Source organism: Oncorhynchus mykiss, chromosome 13 (genome assembly GCF_013265735.2).
Source record: "Oncorhynchus mykiss isolate Arlee chromosome 13, USDA_OmykA_1.1, whole genome shotgun sequence".
NCBI classification, from domain to species: Eukaryota; Metazoa; Chordata; class Actinopteri; order Salmoniformes; family Salmonidae; genus Oncorhynchus; species Oncorhynchus mykiss.
In genome coordinates, this window is record NC_048577.1 from 46,388,693 (window position 1) to 46,406,802 (window position 18,110).

The following is an 18,110-nucleotide window of genomic DNA, read 5'->3' on the forward strand; positions in this document are numbered from 1 at the left end:
CTGCCGACCAAACCCTCCCCTAACCCGGGCGACTCTGGGCCAATTGTGTGCCGCCCCATGGGTCTCCCGGTCGCGGACGGCTGTGACAGAGCCTGGACTCGAACCCAGAATCTCTAGACCACTGCGCTGCTCGGGAGGCCCAACATGCCGAAAAGTTGACAAAACAAAAAGAAAAACAGACGAGGTACTACAGAGCAAAGAGGCATGATTTTCTTTTGTTTTGAGCCCACGGCAAGGAGGCACCAGAGTATGCCGTGCTAACAGGTTCCTACTAGATAACACAGCCACAAAGTATGTGAAGAGGATGCTAACGTTGGCCGGCTTGAGCTAGATACCAAGCTAGCATACGAACTCTCTCCATATGACGTTGCGAAATAGTGAATTGTGGGTAGTTTAGAAGATATCCGGAAATAAGTTCATAATTAATAACCCAAAAACATAACTATGTTTGTAGCTATAGGTAACCAGATCATGACTACAACTAAGTTACTATGTCTTTGTTGTTACGTTGGTGAGTAAAAACTCATGCTTCCTACCCTTTGCACATACATGCTTGTGAATTGTTGCATTATTCAAGAGAGTAATATGGTTTGGTTGCATTATTCAATAGTGTAACATCTTTAAGAATAAAAGTTTGTCACTGTTGAATAATTTTGCTTACTGGCTTGTGGCTACTGTGATATTTACGGTAAACTTGAGCTGAGGACCAAACATTTTTGCATTGCCAGCCACAACAAAAGGTAGAGTAAAGCAAGGATGTAATGTGAATGGAAAAGTTAAATTATCTTTCGCCACCCCGCTCCTCAGTCTCTCCTTCATATCTCGTAGTGGGAATAGGGCCTTATCTGCTGAGTAAATGGGGACAGGAAGTCACAGCGCAGTGCTGGGGTATTTTTTTTTTTGTTGCCTTATCTGAGCTCTGGGACAATGACAGGGTCGCACACAAAAGGAGGCCGTTCCCCTGGCCAGTTCCCAGATCCCTGTCGTTTTTAAACAGCTCTGTGAGGCGTCAGAGTGGCTATTCCCCACGTCTAGAGGCAGCGCTGCCAGAGTGGACCACAGCCACAGACTTCAACACAGATTGGTTTTATCTGTTTACTTTCCTCAAATCAACAGTTACATGTGGAGAAAAGTAATCACACACTGCTATGTCCGCTGGGTAAAGTTAGGTCCTCAGTTTGCCTGGTGGCTAGCCCTCTCTGGAGCTAGATATTGACCTTTATAGCATTTTGACCGCAGGAGGCTCGCCCATCTATCAACACCTACCTGTTCCTGGTGCCGTTAACACCTGCGTAGCTGCACCTGCCTGGTTACATCATAGGAAGCAGTACTCTCACTGCTGTGTCTTGACGCCCCTTGTGCTGCTGCTCACTCCTACACATCCACATCCTGTCTGAACACCTGCCTCCTAGCCAAAGAGCGGGAAAATCCCTCAGCAATCAGAGCCACAGTTTCTGAACTCTCACACTTAAACTATAAGGGGAAGTGCTGTCAGAGAGAGAGTAGGGAGGAGAAAGTGAAGGCCGAGTGCTTCCTCCTGTGGCAAACAAGCATTACAAAATATATATATGGTCATTGCCCCTCAGAAATCTCCATGCCAGATTACCCCATATTACTTCAGTATACGCAGCTACACAGAGGAGTCCAAACTGTCTGGCCGTTAAGAACACATCAGGAGTAAGAGATGGTGGTGTGGCTGAGTATTTTCACAGGGTTAAGAACACATCAGGAGTAAGAGATGGTGGTGTGGCTGAGTATTTTCACAAGGTTAAGAACACATCAGGGGTAAGAGACTGGTGGTGTGGCTGAGTATTTTCACAAGGTTAAGAACACATCAGGGGTAAGAGATGGTGGTGTGGCTGAGTATTTTCACAAGGTTAAGAACACATCAGGGGTAAGAGATGGTGGTGTGGCTGAGTATTTTCACAAGGTTAAGAACACATCAGGGGTAAGAGATGGTGGTGTGGCTGAGTATTTTCACAAGGTTAAGAACACATCAGGGGTAAGAGATGGTGGTGTGGCTGAGTATTTTCACAAGGTTAAGAACACATCAGGGGTAAGAGATGGTGGTGTGGCTGAGTATTTTCACAAGGTTAAGAACACATCAGGGGTAAGAGATTGGTGGTGTGGCTGAGTATTTTCCCAAAGTGCTAACAAACTAAGCCAAATTTCATCTCTCCATCTTGTGTCCATGACTGTTCATTCTGCATGGTATTTTCCCACCATGCACACTGTACTGGCACATGTAGGACCCCATTGCTGGAGACCACAGTGAAATGGCACACACTCACACTCGGCCAGGCAGAGACAAGCCCATCTCAGTTCACCTCCCAGGCCTCTGGCGGTCCACTTTGTTTATGTGTTGTTTTTCTCTGGGGAGGAATGTACCTCGTCTTGTGGGGCAGTTGTCCGGTTTGCCCCATCACCTCCACCTCCTGGGGGTGATCAGAGGGGGCCAGAGTTTTACTGGAGGCACCATGAGGAAGCACTGGCTGTGTGACTAGGAACCGGAGGTGTAGAAGTGTGTGAGTGACCTCAGGGGTGTTTCGTTTCAATCTGGCTGTGACACGGAGGGGGGGACCTCTCAGAAACAAAAGCAGGGACTTGAGCTGGGCCTCTTCTACACTTCCTTTCCCAAGACCATTGTTCCAAAGAGCGGGAGTCTTAGGCCATTGTGTGAGCCCCCTCCCAGATGAGGGAGAAAGGGAGGCAGAGCGAGACAGGTCCCTAAACTCTGTGTTCCTCCATCTCACCGACTCTACTCCGCCCTCTCTCTTCGTTCTCACTGTCTCCCTCCACCTCTCCCTGCTCCCTCTCCCTCTCTCTATTTTCCCCTCGTTCCCCCGGCTCTTCCTCTGAAGATTAGAGTAATGCCTGAGAAGCAGGGAGTTCCTCCTGTTCCATTCACAACTCATTACACAGCCTACACAGAAACCAGGACCACCTTTAGTACACAAGAGGATCCAGATACAGACAACCAGCTTCTCACACAATCAAGTAACCAAACAACCAGCAAAAAAAAAAAAAGAGTACAAATGCCCTTTCATAAAAGGGGAAAAACATTATTTAAACAATTACTTAGCTGATCAGAGCAAGGGGACAAGGGGGGAAGGCTCCCCTCCTGCCCTAAGCAGTGTCCTACTGATCCAGACCTTTCACACACTTCAGCCTCTCCAGAGGAATGTGTACGCTGCTGTACTGTAGTATCTCACTGCCTGCCCACACCTGCTGCCCCACGCCTGGGGCTTTACTCACGCCACTCTTATCAGGAGACAAGACACGTATCAGCACAGATAAGAGCCAGATTGTTCTCTCCCCATCATATCTGGGCATGCTCTCCTCTCCTGGCCCTCTAGGCTCCAACAAGCTACATCCTAATGGCTGACAGGAACGCCAACATGCATGGTCTAACGCATGAGAATGAAGAGTTGAGGCTCCCAATGTTTTCCTTTGAGATGAAGTAGAGTGAAACCTGAGGCCCATGTGTTGTCTTCCCAGTCCGGGAAGTGGGGAGTCTGGGGTTCGGAGCCCGGGCCAGCTTGGCATGGGGAGTAGCACCACGGTATGTAAATAAAAGAGCTGCAGATGGGCCTGGAGGAGTGTGTGGTCACACACGGACACGGCACGCCAGAGGGCCAACACTAACACCAGCAGAAGAGATGAGCTTTGAAATGCACATGTACACACACAACACCCCGGGTCAAGGGGGGTGTTTATGGGAAAAGGTGATTTGCCCTGTCAGTAGTTGAAACTGCTGGTGTCCCAAATTGACTGTAATGACTTCACACAGCCATTTTGTTGTCGTCTGGAACTGTTTTGGGGCCAGTGACAACAGTCTAACTCCTTTCTGTCACTCTGTAGAAGTACTGCTGATACCATTACAGTCAGCAAAGATTTAATTCATTCACTCATACTGAGGGGACAAAGAAGAAAACTATTCCCTGAATCCATCTCTCATGAGGAGTTGACAAGGTTGTGAAGGATAACACTAAAACTGCTAAAGCAGTCATTTGGACTGCTCATATATTTAAAAAAAATACTCATGCCATTTAAGTCATGCCCCCGTCAGTCCCTTGACCTTTCCTAAATAACCCTATATAAGCACACTGTCATTGTTAGAATCTTCATATCACAAACAGAACTGGTGTTATAATTACTTTTAGGAGGGCATGTAATTTTTTTAATGGTTTTCCCCAATTGCTCCTCCTCCCGACAGTGGGGCCTGCTCCACTCCTTCTCCCGACAGTGGCGCCTGCTCCACTCCTTCTCCCGACAGTGGCGCCTGCTCCACTCCTTCTCCCGACAGTGGGGCCCGCTCCACTACTTCTCCCGGCAGTGGGGCCTGCTCCACTCCTTCTCCCGGCAGTGGGGCCTGCTCCACTCCTTCTCCCGACAGTGGGGCCTGTTCCACTCCTTCTCCCGACAGTGGGGCCTGCTCCACTCCATCTCCCGACAGTGGGGCCTGCTCCACTCCTTCTCCCGACAGTGGGGCCTGCTCCACTCCTTCTCCCGACAGTGGGGCCTGCTCCACTCCTTCTCCCGACAGTGGGGCCTGCTCCACTCCTTCTCCCGACAGTGGGGCCTGCTCCACTCCTTCTCCCGACAGTGGGGCCTGCTCCACTCCTTCTCTCGACAGTTGAAGGCGCTGTCCCAGTTGATAATCACCTCAATAATTGCCTCAAAACTGAACCTAAAACGAAACTAATTTCACACATATAACAGATTGAATAAATGAAGTAAAGTATGATAGGGAGAAAGGGTACACATATAACAGATTTAATAAATGAAGTAAAGTATGATAGGGAGAAAGGGTACACATATAACAGATTTAATAAATGAAGTAAAGTATGATAGGGAGAAAGGGGGAGGGGAAGCAAACCATGCATAATTATGTCATCACCAATTGTGAATTAAAAACAGGCCATCCTATTGTATTGATCTATTCTAATTAGAACCTCAAAATGGTATGTACCCTATTAGACTATTCTACAAAATTAAAACAATTACAGTAATGGCCTTTGAGTGTGGACTGTATTATTATACATACTGGATGGACTGGTTACCTTATGCTACACTCCAAACTGTCTACCCATGAGTCTGGGAGAGAACATATAGGCCCCTAAGCGATGTGGTTGGTTCATTGACTGTGCAGAGTGGCTTACAGAGATATCCGCCCCCAATTTGTATTTGATTTTGAATAGACTAGAAAACAGAAATTGTCATTTATGTTCATAATGAATAGGCTGAGACATTACCTTTAGCTACAGAATATCTCACCACTGTGCATTTCCATCTCCTCCATGACAATAACAGTCTGACACAACGTAATGACCGCCACAGCCCTAGGCTAGAACAATTTGGCACCAAAAACCTCTTAAATCATTTTTTAAAATATTTTCCTGCCGTGCGTAATATGCTGTAGGCTATGTATTGTATAACAGCACAATCGTTATTTTAATTCCGTTTTTGTATTTTTTTCGGGCTTTGGCTCATATATGGGCCTATGTGTATGCATCAGCTCTAATATGCGTATGACTGTTTTGAATGAATCATCAACTTAGAAAGCGCTGGTCATTTTGTTATGTTATGCTTTGAAACAACGACCATGTTCTCCACTCAGTTTCAACCTGTTGTTGACCTTCTTTCTTCAAATTGATCAATCACAGTGAGGTGAGTTTTAAAAACATGATAATGTTTTGATGATAAGCATTTGATGTGATTTCACTGCATTAGCATTGATATCAGAGTGGTTAGAAGGACACTAGAGCCCCGAGTACCAGGCCATTAACGATCTGATGGTCGTTATCGATTTGGGTACTATCAACACATGTCCACATGTGTATAAGAGGAGAATAACATGACTCAACGATCACGTGGAATTTTACTGCGGTCATGACTCATAACTGCCGCCGTGGCATAATACTGTCAGTGCAACAGCCCTAACCCTATATCAGTACAACAGCCCTAACCCTATATCAGTACAACAGCCCTAACCCTATATCAGTACAACAGCCCTAACCCTATATCAGTACAACAGCCCTAACCCTATATCAGTACAACAGCCCTAACCCTATATCAGTACAACAAATCCAAAACAGTCTTATCAGTCTACTCTGGTCTACTTGGAGTACACAGTGAGAGTGTGTGTAATTTACAATGGCAAGAAGACCAACACGAATGGATGCACATGCTAAGTTAGCATTGCTACAAAATCTGAATGAAAATGACTCAGATGCTGGGGAAGAAATTATTCATGACATCTGATTATTCTTCAGATTCTGAGCCTCATCATGAACCTTGAAGCCTGAACCTAAACCGAAGCCTGAACCTAAGCACTAAAAAGACATGCTCCAACTGATGCTACTGTGTGAAGACGCACACCATGACAGCACGAGCTGAAAATAATTAACTCTTTTTGACTGCTGTCAGTGAGTCTTATATTCATTATAATGCCATTATTGCTTTTGTGCTGATTTACACTTTATCAAGCACACTTGGAGATTATAATTATGTTTAGGCTACTGATGTTTTCATCATTTGACTGCGAGTCTTGCTGACCTTGCATCTTGGAAGATGGGGATTGTATATGTTTTAATAAAAATAAATCGTTACTGCATTCCAACACATATGCTTTCTATTTCATAGTTGTAACAAAGGGACTCCACAAATAAAATACATTTAACACTTGAATGTGTTTCTATTTTTTGATGTTTTTAGCCTACAGTAACAAACTAGTGAAAATGCTATTGTGTTATTTAAAAAAATATATATTTGTATTCTGTTACCTAAGACCTTCATTAACACAACCAAATTATTATTTTTGCGATAGAATATATTAAATGTATTAACTACACTGTTAGAATGTTGCAGTCAGAATGGCTGCTCATTACTTAATATCATTTAAAAAAATGTAACCTTTATTTAACTAGGCAAGTCAGTTAAGAACAAATTCTTATTTACAATGACGGCCTCCACCGGCCAAACCCGGACGACGCTGGGCCAATTGTGCGCCACACTACGGGACTCCCAATCACGGCCGGTTGCGATACAGCCTGCAATCGAACCAGGGTGTCTGTAATGATGCCTCAAGCACTGAGATGTAGTGCCTTACACGGAACCCAAACCGGCTGCGCACGTGCGCCATCGTGCATAAATGTATTTTGTCCCCCTACACCAAACGAGATCACAACACTCGGGTTAAAATATCAACACAAACTCTGAACCAATTACATTCATTTGGGAACAGGTCGAAAAGCATTAAACATTTATGGCAATTTAGCTAGTTAGCATGCACTTGCTAGCTAATTTGTCCTATTTAACTAGCTTGTTGTTGCTAACTAATTTGTCCTGGGATATAAACATTGAGTTGTTATTTTACCTGAAATGCACAAGGTCCTCTACTCCGACAATTAATCCACACATAAAACGGTCAACCGAATCGTTTCTATTCATCTCTCTTCCTTCCAGGCCTTTTCTTCTCTTGACTTTATATTGCGATTGGAAACTTTCATAAATTAGGTTGCTTTACTGCCACTGACCTCGTTTGACTTTCAGTCACCCATGTGGGTATAACCAATGAGGAAATGGCACGTGGGTACCTCCTTCTATAAACCAATGAGGAGATGGGAGAGGCAGGACTTGCAGCGAGATCTGCGTCAGAAATAGAACTGATTTCTATTTTAGCCCTCGGCAACGCAGACGCTCATTGGCATGCGCGAGCAGTGTGGGTGCAATAATTGAATAACATTGATTTCTACATTTATTTTGCAACACTCGCGCACACGATGCGAGCGTTGTGGTCAGCCTATTTGGGCTCCCGAGTGGAGCAGAGGACTAAGGGAAATGGGCGGTCCATCGAGGCCCAGCAGTACTAGTGTTAAAAGGTAACTCTACCACCTTTCATTACCTCACCTCATTTTCCTTATCTCCAGCACAATATCAGTGTAAACATGTGAAAATGGCACATTTCGAAGTTTTGTATAAAAAAAATATTAAAAGTTCTAACCGATGACATTATCAAAAGTTTAAACCTTTAAAAAAATAGTGATTTTCAAACACTATGACATTCGCGGTGACATGGGGAGCAAGAAAGTACCGTCCCTTGGACTTGAAAATCAGTGTCACGCCAGATGAAGACATGGAACATAAAGATAGGGAAAACTCTTCCAAAGAGAGAACAAACATTGTGATTTATGAATTGGGCATAGAACAAAAGTCATAAAATTGGTTCTTACAATCCCTGTAGTTTGGGAAAACTGAAAGACCCCCTTTCCTTGTTTCATATGAAATTGACGTTTCCTGTCCAAGACCTACCATGAATAACCACTCTCTCATGGTTGAAATGTCCTCATGTAAAGCGGAATGTGAATATAAACGAGGAGCAGTGGTTTCATTACAGATACAGTATGGAACTTATCCCAGTTCATTACAGAACACCAGGCCTGTATTTACTGAACTTGAAAAAGCCAAATTAAGAGCGTCTCAGTTAGAAGAGAGCCCTCATTAACCATGTTGAAGAGACAGGGTGGTAGTGGTACACTCTTTAACCATGTTGAAGAGACAGGGTGGTAGTGGTACACTCTTTAACCATGTTGAAGAGACAGGGTGGTAGTGGTACACTCTTTAACCATGTTGAAGAGACAGGGTGGTAGTGGTACACTCTTTAACCATGTTGAAGAGACAGGGTGGTAGTGGTACACTCTTTAACCATGTTGAAGAGACAGGGTGGTAGTGGTACACTCTTTAACCATGTTGAAGAGACAGGGTGGTAGTGGTACACTCTTTAACCATGTTGAAGAGACAGGGTGGTAGTGGTACACTCTTTAACCATGTTGAAGAGACAGGGTGGTAGTGGTACACTCTTTAACCATGTTGAAGAGACAGGGTGGTAGTGGTACACTCTTTAACCATGTTGAAGAGACAGGGTGGTAGTGGTACACTCTTTAACCATGTTGAAGAGACAGGGTGGTAGTGGTACACTCTTTAACCATGTTGAAGAGACAGGGTGGTAGTGGTACACTCTTTAACCATGTTGAAGAGACAGGGTGGTAGTGGTACACTCTTTAACCATGTTGAAGAGACAGGGTGGTAGTGGTACACTCTTTAACCATGTTGAAGAGACAGGGTGGTAGTGGTACACTCTTTAACCATGTTGAAGAGACAGGGTGGTAGTGGTACACTCTTTAACCATGTTGAAGAGACAGGGTGGTAGTGGTACACTCTTTAACCATGTTGAAGAGACAGGGTGGTAGTGATACACTCTTTAACCATGTTGAAGAGACAGGGTGGTAGTGGTACACTCTTTAACCATGTTGAAGAGACAGGGTGGTAGTGGTACACTCTTTAACCATGTTGAAGAGACAGGGTGGTAGTGGTACACTCTTTAACCATGTTGAAGAGACAGGGTGGTAGTGGTACACTCTTTAACCATGTTGAAGAGACAGGGTGGTAGTGGTACACTCTTTAACCATGTTGAAGAGACAGGGTGGTAGTGGTACACTCTTTAACCATGTTGAAGAGACAGGGTGGTAGTGGTACACTCTTTAACCATGTTGAAGAGACAGGGTGGTAGTGGTACACTCTTTAACCATGTTGAAGAGACAGGGTGGTAGTGGTACACTCTTTAACCATGTTGAAGAGACAGGGTGGTAGTGGTACACTCTTTAACCATGTTGAAGAGACAGGGTGGTAGTGGTACACTCTTTAACCATGTTGAAGAGACAGGGTGGTAGTGGTACACTCTTTAACCATGTTGAAGAGACAGGGTGGTAGTGGTACACTCTTTAACCATGTTGAAGAGACAGGGTGGTAGTGGTACACTCTTTAACCATGTTGAAGAGACAGGGTGGTAGTGGTACACTCTTTAACCATGTTGAAGAGACAGGGTGGTAGTGGTACACTCTTTAACCATGTTGAAGAGACAGGGTGGTAGTGGTACACTCTTTAACCATGTTGAAGAGACAGGGTGGTAGCGGTACACTCTTTAACCATGTTGAAGAGACCGGGTGGTAGTGGTACACTCTTTAACCATGTTGAAGAGACAGGGTGGTAGTGGTACACTCTTTAACCATGTTGAAGAGACAGGGTGGTAGTGGTACACTCTTTAACCATGTTGAAGAGACAGGGTGGTAGTGGTACACTCTTTAACCATGTTGAAGAGACAGGGTGGTAGCGGTACACTCTTTAACCATGTTGAAGAGACCGGGTGGTAGTGGTACACAAGCAAAACCAGCAATAAGTGTATTACTCAGCAAGCTATATATGTATTGATACACATCTAAAACGCCCAGCAGTACAGACATTGTGGCGCGGCCTCTCTCAGTAATACTGGTTATCACTACATTCATTGTTTACTCAATAATGCATTTACTGCCGTTTCCTGCTTATGTACCCAGTCGCACCCTTGGGATTACATTCTCACAGTAGTCTTTCTGGGGGTAAGAACTTCAGTTTATATAAGGCTAGAAGGCATGTCATGTTTAGTGTAGGGATTTGGACGTTCCTTTCAAGCATGAGAAGACAGTGCAGTTTACTGACAGAGAGCTCTACTGCACTGGGCTGCTGATCATGCTGCATCTCTAGCTATTTCCAGTGGAGCGCCAGAGGAAGGATGTGAACTGGGGATGAATCAAAGCATGGTTCACAATGCATGATTAGGTTATTTATGAGACTAGTGATCCATAAAGATGCTGTAAATGATGCGACAATGCTGCTGTACCATTTGAAATGAGTGTCAGTCGTTACAGCACGATATCATTGAGGATGAGAACAAGTTTTACCGTACGTCAACAGGGACCTAGAAACAAAGCTCCCTTCCAAGAGCTTTAAATTAACACGGCCTAGTCAGTTAGACGGATGCATCAATTGCACAGGGGGGCCTCTGAGTCATAAATCATGATTGTGTGTGATGCATTTCACAGCACTCTGCCTCAGGGTGTGTGTGTGTGCACCTGGGCTGTGTGTGCAGTGAACCCCTCTGTCTGTGGAGCCGGCCTGTCACTCACTGGGCCCTAATGGACACGTATCCGTGACGACACGGCGGTCAGGCACTCCCCGTAAAGGAGAGGGCCGCGAGACTTTCATCTCCAGGCCAACTGACATGGCTCGACAGCTGCAGGGCAGGCCACTGGGGAGCTGGCTGAGAGACCCCAAGTATCCGAGCTCAGGCCAGCCCCGGCTAAAGGAGGCCACCATCACACTGCAGCAGGAAGCAGCAACCCTGGATAAAATACATCGAAGCCGCCCTAAACACAGGCCAGGCTACTCAAAATCCTTGCTCCAGCATACGCTACGCCACGACCACGGACATAAGTTTCTACACCGCAATGAGTCTGGATCGGAGTACCTTCCGGACGATTTCTAGCACGCAAACACATTGTAACTGTTCTGATTGGTCCCAGAAACCGACGGGTTGCGCCAGAGCCAGAACACGTAGGTAAGGAGGCGTTTTGAAAATGCGTCATTGGCTTTGATACGCTGATTGGTTAGAGATGATCCAATCACTGATTACTTGTGTTTTGTACAACACACTCATTTTGACGTCACCACAAACGGCTTCAACAATGGCAGACTCAGACTGGAGTATATCGCGAACGCAGGGGAGCAGCGGAATAATTCCGTTGGAGTCGCCAGGCAACCTAAACACGGACCTGGCGCTTCTTTTGTGATCAGGATTTAAATGCAAAGAAAAAGTCGTTGGTGCTGATGCAGATGTCAGTTACATGAGAAGAACGCTCCAAAGACGTGTTTGGTTTAACTGAAAGAGGAGGAACGAGGAGAGACAAGCAAAGGGCAATGAAAGAGGGAATGTTTTCCTTGGCACAGAGAGCAGAGAAAAACAGCCCTGCTGATTCATGACAAACGACCAGAAAAGTGCTTTAATTATACGTGTGCAAAGGACTGACAGTACAGCTATGATTTGATAGGTAAAGCTGAACAGTGTAAGGAGGGCAGGCAGTTAAGAAAACACATAGATCATAGTTCAACTCAAGGCAAACCTCAGAAGGTCCCGTTGGGGGATTCAATCACTGGGTTTATTTTCTACCCAAATACGGCAGTTCAAGCTTATTCCCATCTGTCAGAGACTATCATCTGATGAAGTGTCATTTTATGAAAGGAAGGATCAATCTCAAAAGATACAGAAAGCAGGCTGCATTCTACTATACCAGTGGTTCCCAAACTTTTTATAGTCCCGTACCCCTTAAAACAATCAACCTCCAGCTGCATACCCCCTCTAGCACCAGGACCAGCGCACGCTCAACTGTTGTTTTTTGCCATTATTGTAAGCCTGCCACACACACACACACACACTTTACGATACAGTTAAACATAAGAATGAGTGTGAGTTTTTGTCACAACCCGGCTTGTGGGAAGTGACAAAGACCTCTTCCAAGGCACAAATAGTAATATAATAATACATCAATAATTTTCTCTTTATTTAACCATCTTACATATAAAACCATATTTGTTCAATCAAAAATTGTGAATAACTCACCACAGGTTAATGAGAAGGGTGTGCTTGAAAGGATGCACATAACTCTGCAATGTTGGGTCGTATTGGAGAGATTCTCAGTCTTAAATCATTTCTCACACACAGTCTGTGCCTGTATTTAGCTTTCATGCTGGTGAGGGCCGAGAATCCACTCTCACATAGGTACGTGGTTGCAAAGGGCATCGGTGTCTTAACAGTGCGATATGCCAAGACAGGATACTCTGAGCACAGCCCTATCCAGAAATCTGGCAATGGCTTCTGATTAAATTACATTTTCACAGAACCGCTTGTTGCAATTTCGATGAGACTCTTGTTCAGATATCAGTAAGTGGACTGGAGGCAGGGCATGAAAGGGATAACGATTCCAGTTGTTTGTGTCGTTCCTTTTACGGAAAGTACCTGCGTAATTGCGCACCCAGCTCACTCAGGTGCTTTGCTATATCACATTTGACATTGTCCTGAAGCTTGAGTTCATTTGCACACAAAAAAAATCATGCAATCACGGAAAGACCTGTGTTGTCCTTGTTAATGCAGGCAGAAAAGAGCTCCAACTTCTTAATTATAGCCTCAATTTTGTTCCGCACATTGAATATAATTGCAGAGAGTCCCTGTAATCCTAGATCCAGAACATTCAGGTGAGAAAAAACATCACCCAGATAGGCCAGTTGTGTGAGAAACTCGTCAACATGCAAGCTGTCAGACAAGTGAAAATTATGGTCAGTAAAGAAAACTTTAAGCTCGTCTCAATAAAGAAATGTGTCAATACTTTTCCCCTTGATAACCAGAGCACTTCTGTATGTTGTAAAATAATTACATGGTCGCTGCCCATATCATTGCATAATGCAGAAAATACACGAGAGTTCAAGGGCCTTGCTTTAACAAAGTTAACCATTTTCACTGTAGTGTCCAAAATGTCTTTCAAGCTGTCAGGCATTCCCTTGGCAGCAAGAGCCTCTCGGTGGATGCTGCAGTGTACCCAAGAGCATCTCGGTGGATGCTGCAGTGTACCCAAGAGGCATCGTGAGCAACTGCTTGCACGTGCGTTACCACTCCACTATGTTTCCCTGTCATGGCGTTTGCGCCATCAGTACAGGTACCAACACATCTTGACCACCAAAGTCCATTTCATGTCACAAAGCTGTGCAGTACTTAAAAAATATATTCTCCTGTTGTCCTAGTTTAAAGTGGTTTGCAGAAGAGGATGTCTTCCTTAATTGACCCCCCATAAACGTAACGGACATACAGTGGGGCAAAAAAGTATTTAGTCAGCCACCAATTGTGCAAGTTCTCCCACTTAAAAAGATGAGAGAGGCCTGTAATTTTCATCATAGATAAACTTCAACTATGACAGACAAAATGAGAGAAAAAAATTCAGATTGTAGGATTTTTAATTAATTTATTTGCAAATTATGGTGGAAAATAAGTATTTGGTCACCTACAAACAAGCAAGATTTCTGGCTCTCACAGACCTGTAACTTCTTCTTTACGAGGCTCCTCTGTCCTCCACTCGTTACCTGTATTAATGGCACCTGTTTGAACTTGTTTTCAGTATAAAAGACACCTGTCCACAACCTCAAACAGTCACACTCCAAACTCCACTATGGCCAAGACCAAAGAGCTGTCAAAGGACACCAGAAACAAAATTGTAGACCTGCACCAGGCTGGGAAGACTGAATCTGCAATAGGTAAGCAGCTTGGTTTGAAGAAATCAAATGTGGGAGCAATTATTAGGAAATGGAAGACATACAAGACCACTGATAATCTCCCTCGATCTGGGGCTCCACGCAAGATCTCACCCCGTGGGGTCAAAATGATCACAAGAACGGTGAGAAAAAATCCCAGAATCACACAGGGGGACCTAGTGAATGACCTGCAGAGAGCTGGGACCAAAGTAACAAAGCCTACCATCAGTAACACACTACGCCGCCAGGGACTCAAATCCTGCAGTGCCAGATGTGCCCCCCTGCTTAAGCCAGTACATGTCCAGGCCCGTCTGAAGTTTGCTAGAGAGCATTTGGATGATCCAGAAGAAGATTGGGAGAATGTCATACGGTCAGATGAAACCAAAATATAACTTTTTGGTAAAAACTCGTCGTGTTGGTAGGACAAAGAATGCTGAGTTGCATCCAAAGAACACCATACCTACTGTGAAGCATGGGGGTGGAAACATCATGCTTTGGGTCTGTTTTTCTGCAAAGGGACCAGGACGACTGATCCGTGTAAAGGAAAGAACGAATGGGGCAATGTATCGTGAGATTTTGAGTGCAAACCTCCTTCCATCAGCAAGGGCATTGAAGATGAAACGTGGCTGGGTCTTTCAGCATGACAATGATCCCAAACACACCGCCCGGGCAACGAAGGAGTGGCTTCGTAAGAAGCATTTCAAGGTCCTGGAGTGGCCTAGCCAGTCTCCAGATCTCAACCCCATAGAAAATCTTTGGAGGGAGTTGAAAGTCTGTGTTGCCCAGCAACAGCTCCAAAACATCACTGCTCTAGAGGAGATCTGCATGGAGGAATGGGCCAAAATACCAGCAACAGTGTGTGAAAACCTTGTGAAGATTTACAGAAAACGTTTGACCTCTGTCATTGCCAACAAAGGGTATATAACAAAGTATTGAGATAAACTTTTGTTATTGACCAAATACTTATTTTCCACCATAATTTGCAAATAAATTCATTAAAAATCCTACAATGTGATTTTCTGGATTTTTTTTCTCTCACATTTTGTCTGTCATAGTTGAAGTGTACCTATGATGAAAATTACAGGCCTCTCTCATCTTTTTAAGAGGGAGAACTTGCACAATTGGTGGCTGACTAAATACTTTTTTGCCCCACTGTATACCAGAAGCTGTGCCAGCGATGTCTGTTGACTCATTCAGCTGTAACACATATAATTCACTGGCTTGTATGCGAAGCAGTAATTGTTTCAAAAAAATCTCCTGCCATGTCACTGATGCATCGTGAAACAATGTTGTTTGATGAAGTAATTGTCTGTATGGTTTTTTGGGCCTTTTCCCCCAGCATTGACCCAGCCATATCCACAACAGCAGGAAGAATTAAGTCCTCCACAATAGCATGGGGCTTGCCTGTCCTATCCATTCGGTAGCTCACCATATAAGACGCTTCTAGCCCCTTATTAATTGTATCTGTTGCTTTTATACATGTCTTACTACTCGCAAGTCATCTTTATTCTCGCTCAAAATAATTGTCATGTTTCGTTTCTAAATGTCTGTGCAAGAGTGAAGGTTTCCCGCGAGCGAGTAACAGTTAATGTGATTGGATGTTAATTATTTGACTAGGCTACCTGTATTTTACATCGTGTTGTTATTTCGCTGAACACTAGATGGTTGAATTTGATTTTTGGCAGTGAAACGAGGCTACTCAGACAAGAAAAAAAAACTCACCCAAATGTATAGCCCCGTTGGAAAATATAAATGTACTGTTTGAAAATGTGAGAAAAATTCCCCCAAATTATACATTTTACCCCCGTTTGGGAATACTTGTACTATACAAATAAAGACAACAAAGACTGGACCCAACGTCCAGCGTAGAAAACCAACAATAGATTGGTCATCCAAACAAAAATAGAAAGAGGGGTAATTTCCTTGATCACATCCTATGTTGTCTTAAAAGGATCACCAGAGAGAGGGTTAACCCAAAATGCCATGAAAAGGGAAACATCTGTCTCAACTACATGTCTCTGCACCTCAGTCAATTCATTAGGCCAAAAGAGTTAGTGCACCTGAGACTATTTTGAAGGAAGCAAACATTAGAAAACAGACCTGTACATTGAAGGGATTTTCTTATCTTAATCATAAGGACATACCAGTCATAGCTGGGAGGGTCACAAGCTCTGTATTATCCTGTGTAATGTCAACACCGCAAAGGTGATGGGGCTCCCCAGGGTTCACAGGTCAAGGGGCTCCCCAGGTGAAGGGGCTCCCCAGGGTTCACAGGTGATGGGGCTCCCCATGGTTCACAGGTGATGGGGCTCCCCACGGTACACGGGTGATGGGGCTCCCCACGGTACACGGGTGATGGGGCTCCCCACGGTACACGGGTGATGGGGCTCCCCAGGGTACACGGGTGATAGGGGCTCCCCAGGGTACACGGGTGATGGGGCTCCCCAGGGTACACGGGTGATGGGGCTCCCCAGGGTACACAGGTGATGGGGCTCCCCAGGGTACACAGGTGATGGGGCTCCCCAGGGTACACAGGTGATGGGGCTCCCCAGGGTACACAGGTGATGGGGCTCCCCAGGGTACACAGGTGATGGGGCTCCCCAGGGTTCACAGGTGATGGGGCTCCCCAGGGTTCACAGGTGATGGGGCTCCCCAGGGTACACAGGTGATGGGGCTCCCCAGGGTACACAGGTGATGGGGCTCCCCAGGGTACACAGGTGATGGGGCTCCCCAGGGTTCACAGGTGATGGGGCTCCCCAGGGTTCACAGGTGATGGGGCTCCCCAGGGTACACAGGTGATGGGGCTCCCCAGGGTACACAGGTGATGGGGCTCCCCAGGGTACACAGGTGATGGGGCTCCCCAGGGTACACAGGTGATGGGGCTCCCCAGGGTACACTGGTGATGGGGCTCCCCAGGGTTCACAAGTGATGGGGCTCCCCAGGGTTCACAGGTGATGGGGCTCCCCAGGGTCCACAGGTGATGGGGCTCCCCAGGGTACACAGGTGATGGGGCTCCCCAGGGTCCACAGGTGATGGGGCTCCCCAGGGTCCACAGGTGATGGGGCTCCCCAGGGTACACTGGTGATGGGGCTCCCCAGGGTTCACAGGTGATGGGGCTCCCCAGGGTTCACAGGTGATGGGGCTCCCCAGGGTTCACAGGTGATGGGGCTCCCCAGGGTACACTGGTGATGGGGCTCCCCAGGGTTCACAGGTGATGGGGCTCCCCAGGGTACACTGGTGATGGGGCTCCCCAGGGTTCACAGGTGATGGGGCTCCCCAGGGTCCACAGGTGATGGGGCTCCCCAGGGTACACTGGTGATGGGGCTCCCCTGGGTACACAGGTGATGGGGCTCCCCAGGGTTCACAGGTGATGGGGCTCCCCAGGGTTCACAGGTGATGGGGCTCCCCATTGCTGCAGTGACCACTACAGAACTTCAGTGTTTATTGCCCCGTCCATATTATTTTTATTAGTGTTGCACCATTGTTATTACGTAATATAAACATATACAATTCTAGAAGCACGTCTTAGACTGATGGACTGTGCCATCCCCACGGCCTCTACAATAGATTAATCCACTCAAACATGCAAGAATCAGACATGTCTTGTACACAATTAAATTATTCTTATTATTATTTGCTACAGCTCGACTAAAGAAATCTCGGTCGACCAACAGCCTATCGACCAAACAGTCAACTAAATGGAATCAGCCCTAATGTTCACCAACAGGACTAGCAGTTACAACACATCTGGTGTAGCAGGGTGAAACCGCTGCACCACCTTGGGAGATAATCCCATGGCTTCGCTCTGGACCTGCTGGACTGTGATGTGCTGTGGCATTATCTGCACCTGACGCAGGGCGGAGATTGCATCTCCGGGTCCCAAATTGTAGGCCTAAACCCCAGTGCTGGAGCAGTGCCTGGAGAAGAGCCATGGACAC

General features: G+C 45.7%; 1 protein-coding gene across 8 annotated transcripts in view; it reads right to left on the reverse strand.

Moving 5' to 3' along the window:
- LOC110486575 (caskin-2) overlaps positions 1 to 18,110 on the reverse strand; it is an 85,838-nt gene that overhangs the window by 52,149 nt on the left and 15,579 nt on the right. Inside the window, exon 1 of one of the 8 annotated variants that reach the window (XM_036941295.1) lies at positions 4,158 to 4,253. The exons of the other annotated variants lie outside the window; for them this stretch is intronic. The gene's annotated coding sequence lies outside the window, so the exon portion shown is untranslated. Of the gene's footprint in view, positions 1 to 4,157; positions 4,254 to 18,110 lie in introns of those variants that run through there. 8 annotated transcript variants of the gene reach the window in all.